We start from the raw sequence: 12,204 nt of genomic DNA, 5'->3' as shown, positions 1-12,204 counted from the left end.
TTTCCAATTTTTTTCTTTTGTCACTTTCTGTACTCAAGAGGCAAAATACATTGTTCAGTACAACCCATCTACCAGTAAGTGCCCAGACCTGAAGCCTGAAGACAACAAGCCCAGCTGCATAGAGAGCTCTGTAAAGATGGCACCGACGTCACTGCCCCCAACCACGTCCACAACCTCAGAATCATCTTTGACCCCACCCTCTCCTGGCTACCACAAGTTAACCACATCACAAAAACTGCCTTCGTCCACCTCCTCAGCATTGCACGACTCCGCCCCTACCTCCCCCTCACCACAGCTGACACAGTAATCCAAGCCCTCATCACCTCCAATCTTGACCTTCTCTACAGCTCACCTTACAAAACTATCAACAAACTTCATAGTAGGGATGGAAAGAGGGGTCCACGCGCACCCCCCGGATTTTTTTATGCCACTTAAATTTTTTTAATCCTTAAAGTGTGTATTTTCAGAATCTGCCAGGTACCAAGCTGAAAAAATGGGTTAAAGGCTTCATTTTTAACCCTTTATTGCACCCGACCCAAACTCGAAAAATAAAAAAATGAGATAGAAAGTGGCATAACTTTTGAAGTAAACAAGATACAGAGACAAATAAACACATTTTCCCATACAATTCTGACCCAAGGAATTCAATGGAACAGTTATTATGACCGCCGCTAGCGAAGCGGTCATATAGGGATTGTCAAAGTTTTTTTTTTTTTTTTTTTTTTTTTTTTTTTTTTTTTTTTTTTTCCCGTCATCTACTTCCTGAAATTTTGGTCAACGATACCCGGGGCACCGAAACACCAGGGCACATGAAATTTGGTGGGTATGTAGCCCCACTAGACTTTTACGGAAAAAATTCGTTTGGTCCCCGGGGGCCACTCCCCCTCCGCGCTGGGCCCCCCGAAACCCAAAAAATGCAGTTTTTCCTCAATAACTACCTGAACCGTGGCACCGAGGATGAAGAAATTTTTATGGTATGTTGGTCTCAAGGGCCCACATCAACTTAGCCCATAATCACTCATTTGTGATTTGCACCCCCCCGGTAAAAAATGAAAATGCAATATCATTCTGCTTTAATCGCCCCTCTCTTCAGTAAAGACGTTCAGAACTGCACCAAATTGTATGTGTATGATTAACCTGACATTCTCTGGGGGTATGCCAAGTTTCGTAGAATTTCATCCATGGGGGGGTCTAAAAAATTAAGTTATGTGTACATTTAGTGACTCTACACTCATTGGCCTGTAGATGGTGGTGCACACATATACACATGCACACACACACACAGGCACCCACATACTATCGGTATTAGAACGGCCGATACATAATTACAAATTCAGTAGGATTAAAAGAAAGCCAAAATAAATATTCATCATCATCATCATGGCTGCATTTCCAGTATTGGCGATAAGTAGTCGTTTGTCCACTAGATGGCGCATCGTTGCAGTGAGACGTAATTTTGTTGGAAGTTAATCTTAAATGGGTTGGAAAGACACTATGCTTCCTACAAGGACAAGACTGTAGGCTACAGTAGTTTACCGCAGAGAACGTCTAAGGGTAGGATGATTTCTGCATGACATGTAATTCCCATTTCCTCTTGAAGCCGAAATAAATCTGAGAATGTTTATCGGACATGCTTGTTTTTTACTGCAGGTAGGCTACGTTAATCCTATCAATAGCAGAACGTAGGTAAAATAATGTTACCGTTAGCATGGTTGAGTGATGGAGGCCAATTTGATTATTGATGTATTTGTAGAAAACCATAAATGCGTTTATAAGCTACCAAGCAAATCGATAACAGCACTAATTGTATCTTTCGACTGTCATCTCATTTGCTTATGACCATAACCTAGGCTACTAACAGGAGCTAAGTGAGTTAGCCACAACACGTTCGCTACGTGATGGTTTTTTAATGGAAAATATATAGGCTACCTGAAAGATAACCTGTCTATGATCCCGTGATGATCTACAATCTCCATTTAAACCAGATGTTTTAGAGCGCACGTTGAGATGTATTCAGGGCAGGGCTGTACCTACACATATTTGTTGCACGTGCTACAAAAATCATTCTTTGCGATGAATGATTTAGTACCAACGTTACAAGGGTCAGATACAGTTTTGCCTATGGCTATTCCGTGAGACTGAGGCGCTTTTTGTTTGTTCGAAGTGCGTGTTTAGGGTGTGAGAGGGGAGTCGATGTGCTTTGATTCCAGCTTGGTAGTTGTAGTCTATGCGATTAAAAAACACGTGTGTGTGAAGTATCCAAACAATGATAACGCTTTCATTATGGCTGCTTTAGCCACAGACCTTGAGCTACTGTACAGTGGGTTGGGTTCCGTTTAGAAGTGTCCACTTCATTCGCCCTTTCGGTGATTCACACAGCTACTTGAAATGTATTACTACTGATATGCATAACTTTTCGCCAAGAGGTGGCAGCTTGATACTGTAAGGTGTAAGCCATTGGTTCCAAAGGAGATTTTATTTGGGTCGCCAGCATAGGCTAGTGACAATTTGTGTTGTGTAATAGGCCTAGGGCCTACCTTATGTTTGTTAACAGTCACAGTTCCCTCTATGCATTTTTGCATTTACAATAGCTCTGAAACCGGGGGGCGAACACGTCGCAGGGGGGGGCGCCAGTGCGTGGATATCTCAATCGCAAAATTAAACAATATTTCTATCGGGCGCCAAGCATGCTAGGCTGGGTGAAAATCAAAAGATTGAGCTTGGTCTGGCGAAAGCCAGACTAAACATGGACCTCATAGTTGCAAAATGCAAGGGAACATGAATCAGCATATTATTTGCACAAACAATAACGGACAGTAGCTCTTCAACTTTGCCCGTTAAAATGTGTATGAACAGTCTCGCAACGCATTTCATGAAGGCCCTTTTGGACATGTCAGTTATTTGCTCCACTGGGTAAAACGGCATTTTGTTTTAGACTACTGGTATTTCATTTGTGCATTGACAATAAAGCTGAATATCATATGAACTAGATGACTAAACTTGAATGTAGAAGAAACATTCACAAAAATCCGTGACATGACCTCTCTTCTTGATAGCTGTTGAAAACTGCATGGAACTGACAGGGATTGTTTTGTTTAATAATAAATAAATGAATACATTATGCTGCTACCTTCTGCTTTTCCCAAATACAATGTAGCCTACAGGTGTACCTTTCATCAGTCTAGTTGCAATGGAAGGACTGTGATGAACTGCCCTACTTGTGATTGTTTAGAGATTTTAAAGGTTTTATAACAATGCTACAAATGTTTTGGCCCAAAAACAAATCTATTCACCTTTGCAGCGCCAGTAGGCTACTTTGTGTGCCAAACAAGCATACACAAAAGTTTCAAGAGTGGGGGATGGAGTAGAAGATGGAGACAAATTCATTAATATGATTTATTTTCGGGAATGGATGTACAGGACTGAGCGGCGGTCATATTTTGTACCGCTATGCGGTACATCTAGTTTATTTCATTTGACAACATCTTGACTTGTTTTTTTTTAATATATGGCCAAAAAACAGGCAAAACAGGCTCATTTGGCAACTATTTTTTCATTTCAATATCAATCACTTACAGCAACACTACTCATCTTCCTCATCATCATCACAGAAGAGATCCTCTAAGTCCATTTCTTTCATTTCCAGCTCTTCATCCTCATCATTATGCTCATACTCTCCACTTCTGACCAATAAATGGCAAAAACGGCTCACTTGACCACATTTTATTATACTAGTTAGTCCGTGAGCCAGAGGGGTTGGTCGTTACCGAAAAAGTGGCTACCATACCTTTTCTGAAAGCCTGGAATCTCAGCTTTTCAATGATGTATGATGGCCATCTGACAAGAGTAGCTGTTTTGAGTTATCACACATAATGTAAACTAAGGTTGAGAAAATAATGCGTATAAATCAAGCAGTACACTGACATAGCTGAAAATCTATATTGGACATATTGGAATATTTTATTTTGTTATGTTTGGTATCACTGTAAAGGGGAGACTCTGAGCTTTCATTAAAATCCTTTTGTGAACATTTTGGATAAGTACAGCCAACCCTGGAGCTCTTCAAACTTTTAATAACACACAATTTTACTAATAATAACAATTTTCCTGCCATTTCCGCCAAAGTCATCTTTTGTCTTTTAATCCTGTGGCACCAGGGAGCATCAGAGAAACAAAATCCAAACACTGAAATACTGGCATGACCAGTATGGGGGGTCTTATATCAGACATGGCGTTTGAGAAAATAATGCGTATAAATTAAGCAGAACACTGACATAGCTGAAAATCTAGAAACGGTATAACAAATAACAAATGAGACATGGATTCCTATGTTTTAAGGTGTGGTAAACCCAATTATGACATTGCCATTACTGTAAAAGGTCAAGGTAATGACCTTTAGGCATGGTCAATGACATTTTATGACATTTTCGCACTGATTGTATCATTCAAGGCCACGACAATAATCAAACTCTTCGTCGGAATCCTCATCAGAGGAATAGGATTGTTTCTCATCAGCAAAGTCATCCTTCTGGTTTTTGCACTGTCTTGCATGGCATAGGTCAGTGCAGGCCAAGTTGTTGGCAACACACTGACATGATGGAGTGACACAGGCCCCGTCCACACGGAGACGCTTTTTGGGTTAAACGCACAGGTTTTGCATTGTCTTGGCACTTCCGGCCTAAGGGACATATGCATTGAATCTGGAGCTGTGGCTGAGGGATCTGTCAGTGGTGTTTTGGATGGCCATAAGTACAAAATCATGTATGAAGCCCTCCTGAGGCTAGTCTGGAATTAGTTTCCCTAGTGGCTCACAGAGAACCATCCTGATGCCCACGATCTCCTAGATATCCTGCCTCTAGACTTGAGTGTCTTTTCTGAGGGTATATCATCAACCACTGTAGAAGAATCACTTGACTGTACAGTCTTCAGAAAGGTCCATCAGTACTTATGTGAATTCCTGCAGCATCTCAGGTCTCAACAAGGTCCACTGGCCAGCTTCTGGATGTCATATATTGACATGGTGGAGGTTGTACTAAACCTTGTGAGGGCATCACGTGAAGGAAACTGGGCATTGCACATGGCTAGCATTCGATCAATCATCCCCTGGACCTTTGCCTATGTTAAGCCGTGGCCTACTGGTTAGCGCTTCAGATTCGTAACCGGAGGGTTGCCGGTTCGAACCCCGACCAGTAGGCACGGCTGAAGTGCCTTTGAGCAAGGCACCACACCCCTCACTGCTCCCCGAGTGCCACTGCGCCGGGATTAGTGTGTGCTTCACCTCACTGTGTGTTCACTGTGTGCTGAGTGTGTTTCACTAATTCACAGATTGGGATAAATGCAGAGACCAAATTTCCTTCACAGGATCAAAAGAGTATATGTACTTATACTTAATCTGAATTATGCAAGGTCACTCACTGCTTACTACTCAGAGATGAGCCATATTGAACGTGAGAAACCAGATCTGTACATGTTTTTCTGTAAAGGTGGCTTTTCGGCCCAGCTGAGTGCAACAAACACATTTGGCAGGGTTCCGATTGACCAGACCCTAGAGGAAACTGTCAATCGGGACACTCAGACAGCTGGAGGCACAAAAGGGTTCAGCTTGAACCCAGCAGCTGTCTCAAGATATTACCTTACTGCTGAGTACAAAAGCACTTACCTGTCTATATTGAAAAGCTCCCTGGGACTCCAACAAAGTGACTGTTCTCACAAGGACCTTGGACAAAGCAGAATTGGCAAAGAGAAAGAACACATTACAAGCACTGTGGATCTGTTGGATTCTAGTTGGATAAATCCATTTGCAGGTGGTGAGTCCCTTGTTTCTCTGTCTACTGGAAGTACAGCACCAGCAGATGTTGCTGAAGACCTTCTGAATGCACACACCATTGGCAAGAATGCCTACAGAACCTTCTCTGCTGAGCGTGTTGAGAGTAATCCTCCTGCAAAGCAGTTCCATGCACCACTCTCCAAGATGAAACTGAAAAAGTTCTCCTCAATGCAGGGAAAGGCAAAGACATGCAAAACTGGGAATAAAGAAGTTATCCTCAAAGCTGATAATCGAATATTTGCCCAGATGGCACTGATTGCACAGAGTAGACAGCTCAACCTGAAGGAGGTGTTCTCATCCCCTTGGACCACTTCTGTGGGCTCTTGCTTCACAAGATGCAATGTGAGGAAGACTAGCAAATCCTCACTTGCCAAGCAACTGCTCAAGTTCCCATGTGTTGCTGAATCATTGGCATTAAATTCCACCTGAGTAATAGATGGCATGGCACTTGTTCAGAAGCTGAACGGTGATGGCAAGACATTTGCTGATATTACAGACTACGCCTTGTCCACTGTGCTAGGTGAAGCAAGTCACAGCACCCGTGTTGACATTGTTTTTGATGTATATAATGAGGCTTCTATCAATCACATGGAGAGAGTGGCCAGAGGTGCAGAGTCAGGCACAGAGGTCAGACAGATCACTGCAGGGCACAGAGTTCAGCAATGGAAGAAATTCCTACAAAGCAACAACAACAAAACAAATCTTGCTACCTTCTTGGTCAAAGAGTGGAGCAAAGAACAGTCTAGAACAAGACTCGGTGGTTCTGTACACTACAACCAAAGATCAGTGTTACAAGCTGATCCAACAGGGAGTGCACAAGGTATCAGACCTGTCGTCCACTCAGGAAGAGGCTGACACCCGTATGCTACTCCAGCATACGGGTGCCATGCTTCAAGGACTAGTCACAAATCTGTCATCCTTGTGTCTGATGACACTGATGTCTTGGTGATAAGCCTGGCTACCATGTGACCTGTTCCTGAAGACAAGGACAAAGAATCGCACCAGTTACATTAAACATCTCACAACTCGCTCGTGGTCTGGGTTCACAGTTGTGTCAGGCTTTGCCTAGTTTACACGCATACACAGGCTGCGACACTGTAAGTGCATTTGCAGGTTGTGGTAAATGTCAGCCCTAAAACTTCTTTAGAAGAATGAAAACTTCTGTGAGACCTTTCAGAGGGTTGGGGCAGACTGGACAATGACATCTGAGTTGTATGCAGCCTTACAGGAGTTAATGTACAGCTCCAAGTCCAGAATCACATGAAATGAGGTATGCACTTCATCAATGAAATGAGGTATGCACTTTTTTGTGCAAAGAAAGGCATAGAATCCTGGCAGTTACCTCCATTCTCAGATTCTCTCAGGAAGCACTGTCTCAGAGCAAACTATCAAGGTGCTATCTGGAGAAGATGCCTTGAGAACAACCCTAAAGTTCCTTACCCAGTTGAGCATGGGTGGTCTAGAGTGGACCAAGATGGTGACCCAAAAAGCGTCTCCGTGTGGACGGGGCCTGTGTCACTCCATCATGTCAGTGTGTTGCCAACAACTTGGCCTGCACTGACCTATGCCATGCAAGACAGTGCAAAAACCAGAAGGATGACTTTGCTGATGAGAAACAATCCTATTCCTCTGATGAGGATTCCGACGAAGAGTTTGATTATTGTCGTGGCCTTGAATGATGCAATCAGTGCGAAAATGTCATAAAATGTCATTGACCATGCCTAAAGGTCATTACCTTGACCTTTTACAGTAATGGCAATGTCATAATTGGGTTTACCACACCTTAAAACATAGGAATCCATGTCTCATTTGTTATTTGTTATACCGTTTCTAGATTTTCAGCTATGTCAGTGTTCTGCTTAATTTATACGCATTATTTTCTCAAACGCCATGTCTGATATAAGACCCCCCATACTGGTCATGCCAGTATTTCAGTGTTTGGATTTTGTTTCTCTGATGCTCCCTGGTGCCACAGGATTAAAAGACAAAAGATGACTTTGGCGGAAATGGCAGGAAAATTGTTATTATTAGTAAAATTGTGTGTTATTAAAAGTTTGAAGAGCTCCAGGGTTGGCTGTACTTATCCAAAATGTTCACAAAAGGATTTTAATGAAAGCTCAGAGTCTCCCCTTTACAGTGATACCAAACATAACAAAATAAAATATGTCCAATATAGATTTTCAGCTATGTCAGTGTACTGCTTGATTTATACGCATTATTTTCTCAACCTTAGTTTACATTATGTGTGATAACTCAAAACAGCTACTCTTGTCAGATGGCCATCATACATCATTGAAAAGCTGAGATTCCAGGCTTTCAGAAAAGGTATGGTAGCCACTTTTTCGGTAACGACCAACCCCTCTGGCTCACGGACTAACTAGTATAATAAAATGTGGTCAAGTGAGCCGTTTTTGCCATTTTTTGGTCAGAAGTGGAGAGTATGAGCATAATGATGAGGATGAAGAGCTGGAAATGAAAGAAATGGACTTAGAGGATCTCTTCTGTGATGATGATGAGGAAGATGAGTAGTGTTGCTGTAAGTGATTGATATTGAAATGAAAAAATAGTTGCCAAATGAGCCTGTTTTGCCTGTTTTTTGGCCATATATTAAAAAAAACAAGTCAAGATGTTGTCAAATGAAATAAATAACTGTTCCATTGAATTCCTTGGGTCAGAATTGTATGGGAAAATGTGTTTATTTGTCTCTGTATCTTGTTTACTTCAAAAGTTATGCCACTTTCTATCTCATTTTTTTATTTTTCGAGTTTGGGTAGGGTGCAATAAAGGGTTAAAAATGAAGCCTTTAACCCATTTTTTCAGCTTGGTACCTGGCAGATTCTGAAAATAGACACTTTAAGGATTAAAAAAATGTAAGTGGCATAAAAAAATCCGGGGGGTGTGCGTGGACCCCTCTTTCCATCCCTACTATCAATACGTCTAGAAGCAGCGGTAGATGAAGTACTCAATGTCTTTACTTAAGTCAAAGTATAGATACTCCTAGTCAAAAATTACTCTACTGCAAGTGAAAGTTGCCATGTGAAATTTTTACTTAAGTGCCAAGTACAACGTATTTCTCTAGGGATGTGTTGTATAATGTTTATTTTGTCGATGATGTAGAGGCCACAGACTGAAATGAAATGCACGTTCTTTGGTTGGTCACTTCTTGCTACTGATAAAGCAAAACTGCCCATTTTCAACTCATAGCCCTGTTGTTCAAGGCCACTGTGCTGTTGGTAGGAAAAAGAGCAAGGACATTTGGTGCAATATTGACCATTGTTGTACCAAATATTAGTTACCTCAAACAACAGGTAAAATGAACAGTTTTTTTTCTGTTCATAAGCATAATTATGTACGTTTTTTAATTGCTCTGAAGTCATCAGTGAATTAACTAGATGTACCGCAGAGCGGTACAAAATATGACCGCCGCCCAGTCCAGCACATTTTTTCCACTAAAAGAAATCACGCTGAAAGGCCTATATGATTCTAACTGTCTCACTAAATTGCATTATCCACACTCAATTCTCACTGGTATCTGCTAGACAACAAGTACCAAAACATGATTAGTTCATAGATTTCACATGTAAAATGAATTTTATACAACCCCACCTCCATCTTGCCTGTTCATAATTCTGAGAAATTCTTGATTGTTTGTGTTATGTTTATGTTATGTGTGTGGGTGTGTGTGTGTGTGTGAGTGTGTGTGTGTGTGTGGGTGTGTGTGTGCCTGCGTATGTGCCCGTACATATGTCTACTATGTGAGTATGTGTCATACGTATGATTGCTGTGAATGTATGTGTGTGTGTGTGTGTGTGTGTGTGTATCTGTTTGTGCACATGTGTGCACATGAAATGGGTTAACATGACCCCTGGAGGCAAACATACGGAAAAAAATTGTCATCCTAGGCCCTACAGTTCTCAAGATATTCACAGAGAACTGTGTCTGCCCTACCCTCCTTTCGGGGGGTCCAGTCCAGCGGGGGGGCTACAGATCAAAATGAAAAATGACGGTTCCATGCTATCCATGTGGGGGTACATGCCCACCAAGTTTTGTGTACCCCAGTCTTTCAGTGTCCCGGGAATCCTTGTTGGTGTACGTCACTAAATGTACACATAAATTATTTTATTGTAAGGCCCCCCATGAACGAAAGTACACAAAACTTGGCATGCATTCGGAGGGTGTCATAATGATCCAACACTTTTAATTCCGTGCAGTTTTGACCTTGTCAGCCAGAGATATTGTGATGAAAACACCTAATTTTTTGCTTTTTAATTTTTAACTAGGTGGCGCTATACATGAAATAAGTGGTAATGGGATGGGTTGACATGCCCCCTTAAGACCAACATACATAAAAAAGGTGGACCTCCTAGGCCCTACGGTTCTCGAGATATTCACAGAAAACTGTCTCCGGCCACCTACAGGCCAGTTGGTGTATAGTAACATAAATTAATTTATTGTGTGGCCCCCCATGAACGGAATTCCACAAAATTTGGCGTGCATACAGAGGGTGTCATAATGATCCTACACTTCCAATTTCGTGCAGTTTTGACTATGTTAGGTCACAGATACCTTCAATTACAACACCTCATTTTTACTTTTTTGTGTTTAACTAGGTGGCGCTATACATGAAATGAGTGGTTATGGAATGGGTTGACATGGCCCCTTGAGATCAACATACAAAAAAAAATGGTCCTCCTAAACCCTACGGTTTTCGAGATATTCACAGAAAACTGTGTCTGCCCTACCCTCCTTTCGGGGGGTCCAGTCCAGCGGGGGGTCTACAGATCAAAACGAAAAACGATGGTTCCATGCTATCCATGTGGGGTTACATGCCCACCAAGTTTCGTGTACCCCGGTCTTTCAGTGTCCCGGGACTCATTGACGGAAATTTGGGCATGCGAAAAAGAAAAAAATAAATAAAATAAATAAATAAATCTGACTAAACCTATATGACCGCCGCTTCGCTGCGCGGCGGTCATAATTACTGGGAGAATGCATTTGCACTGGGATGCCAGCTTTATTGAATCAAGTTTATTACCTAGTCAATCAACATGACTTTTACAAAAAATATAATTTCTGGATCCTATCCTTTGGTTTGTAAACAAACCAACATGCGTGGTGTTGGGGTTGGGCTCTGAAAAAATCCCTTGTGTGTAGTTATAGTGACTTATTTAACATGTAGGCCAAGTTAAAAGGAGATGTATGGTGAATGTCACAAAGAATTCTCTGCATTACCTACCATTGCCATCATAACCACTGCCAAGTTTGTATTGAGTTATTGACAAAATTAAGATAACACAACAGTATGATCTACATGTAAACTGACTTTTTTTCTCCTACACACACCAACACTGAAAAACCCTCACACAGACATTTTCAATCCCTGTAATTGGGTAACTTGTTCCCTGATTGGGAAATTGAACTGTGTGTGATTGTGCGGGGGTGGAATTCCTCCCCATTTTAAATAACTGTTTGTCTTAGTTATTGTGTTATGTAATGTTATGTAATTAGTAGGGACCTGTCTGTTACATTTTACTGTATGTTCCAATGTCTGTCTACATTTGTCAATGTATGTAATGTCCATGCCCCCCAGTCATAATGGTATGGCCCTTAGTTAATTGGTTGGCTTTATTTAAAGCCTGCACTTTTTCCTTAGTAAAAGAGAGAAGGCTAAAGAGTGGAAGTCTTGTGTGAGGGAGAAGTCTAGGAGAGTGCATTTTTGATGCAACAGTAGAGTATGTAGGGATGGGCAAAGCGAGGCTTTATGAAACACTGAAAAGTTCGAAGCAATTGTGCCGAATTGTTCAGAAGCTTCGAAACAATTCCGACACCTCAGAGCTGTTTAGGGTAAAACAAATCTGTCAAATGCTTCGATTGGAGATCTTTAAAGTTCGTGGCTCGTTACCTGTGTTCAGTCTTTGTCAAAAGCTAAGCAGTCATGTCCTTGGTCAATTACTGGATGGGAGACCACATGAAGTCACAATAAAGAGAATCTTATTGCTGCCACTAGTGTTCTCTAAATCACTTTCTTCTTATAAAACTCTCGATTTTTGACCATTCTGAGAGTTTAGTTGAAACTGTGTGGTTAATGATGAAGTAAGAAAACATATAAACAGATACAATCTGAAACAATACCTTACAAATCAAACAGGGATCGAACCACATTTGAGCAGCCTGGGCTACCCTCACTAACCACTACACCATCATGAAAAGTCTACACTGTTAAAGGAATTATCCGGAGTAAAATGCACTTTAGATCAATTTACGGATGATTGGAAGTACATACGTTGAGTTGACATCAAAATCATGTCATTCGGATGTGTTTTGAGAAAGTTCGATTTTACCGTTTTTAGTCAAAACTCGTTAGCGTGGAAGTGAGA

The sequence above is a fragment of the Alosa pseudoharengus genome, unplaced genomic scaffold, assembly GCF_046254945.1.
Source record: "Alosa pseudoharengus isolate Yale_2024_CS ecotype anadromous, Long Island Sound unplaced genomic scaffold, YU_APseudo_1.1 YU_APseudo_1.1_scf_19, whole genome shotgun sequence".
Taxonomy (NCBI): Eukaryota; Metazoa; Chordata; class Actinopteri; order Clupeiformes; family Clupeidae; genus Alosa; species Alosa pseudoharengus.
This window is presented reverse-complemented; position numbering follows the sequence as displayed.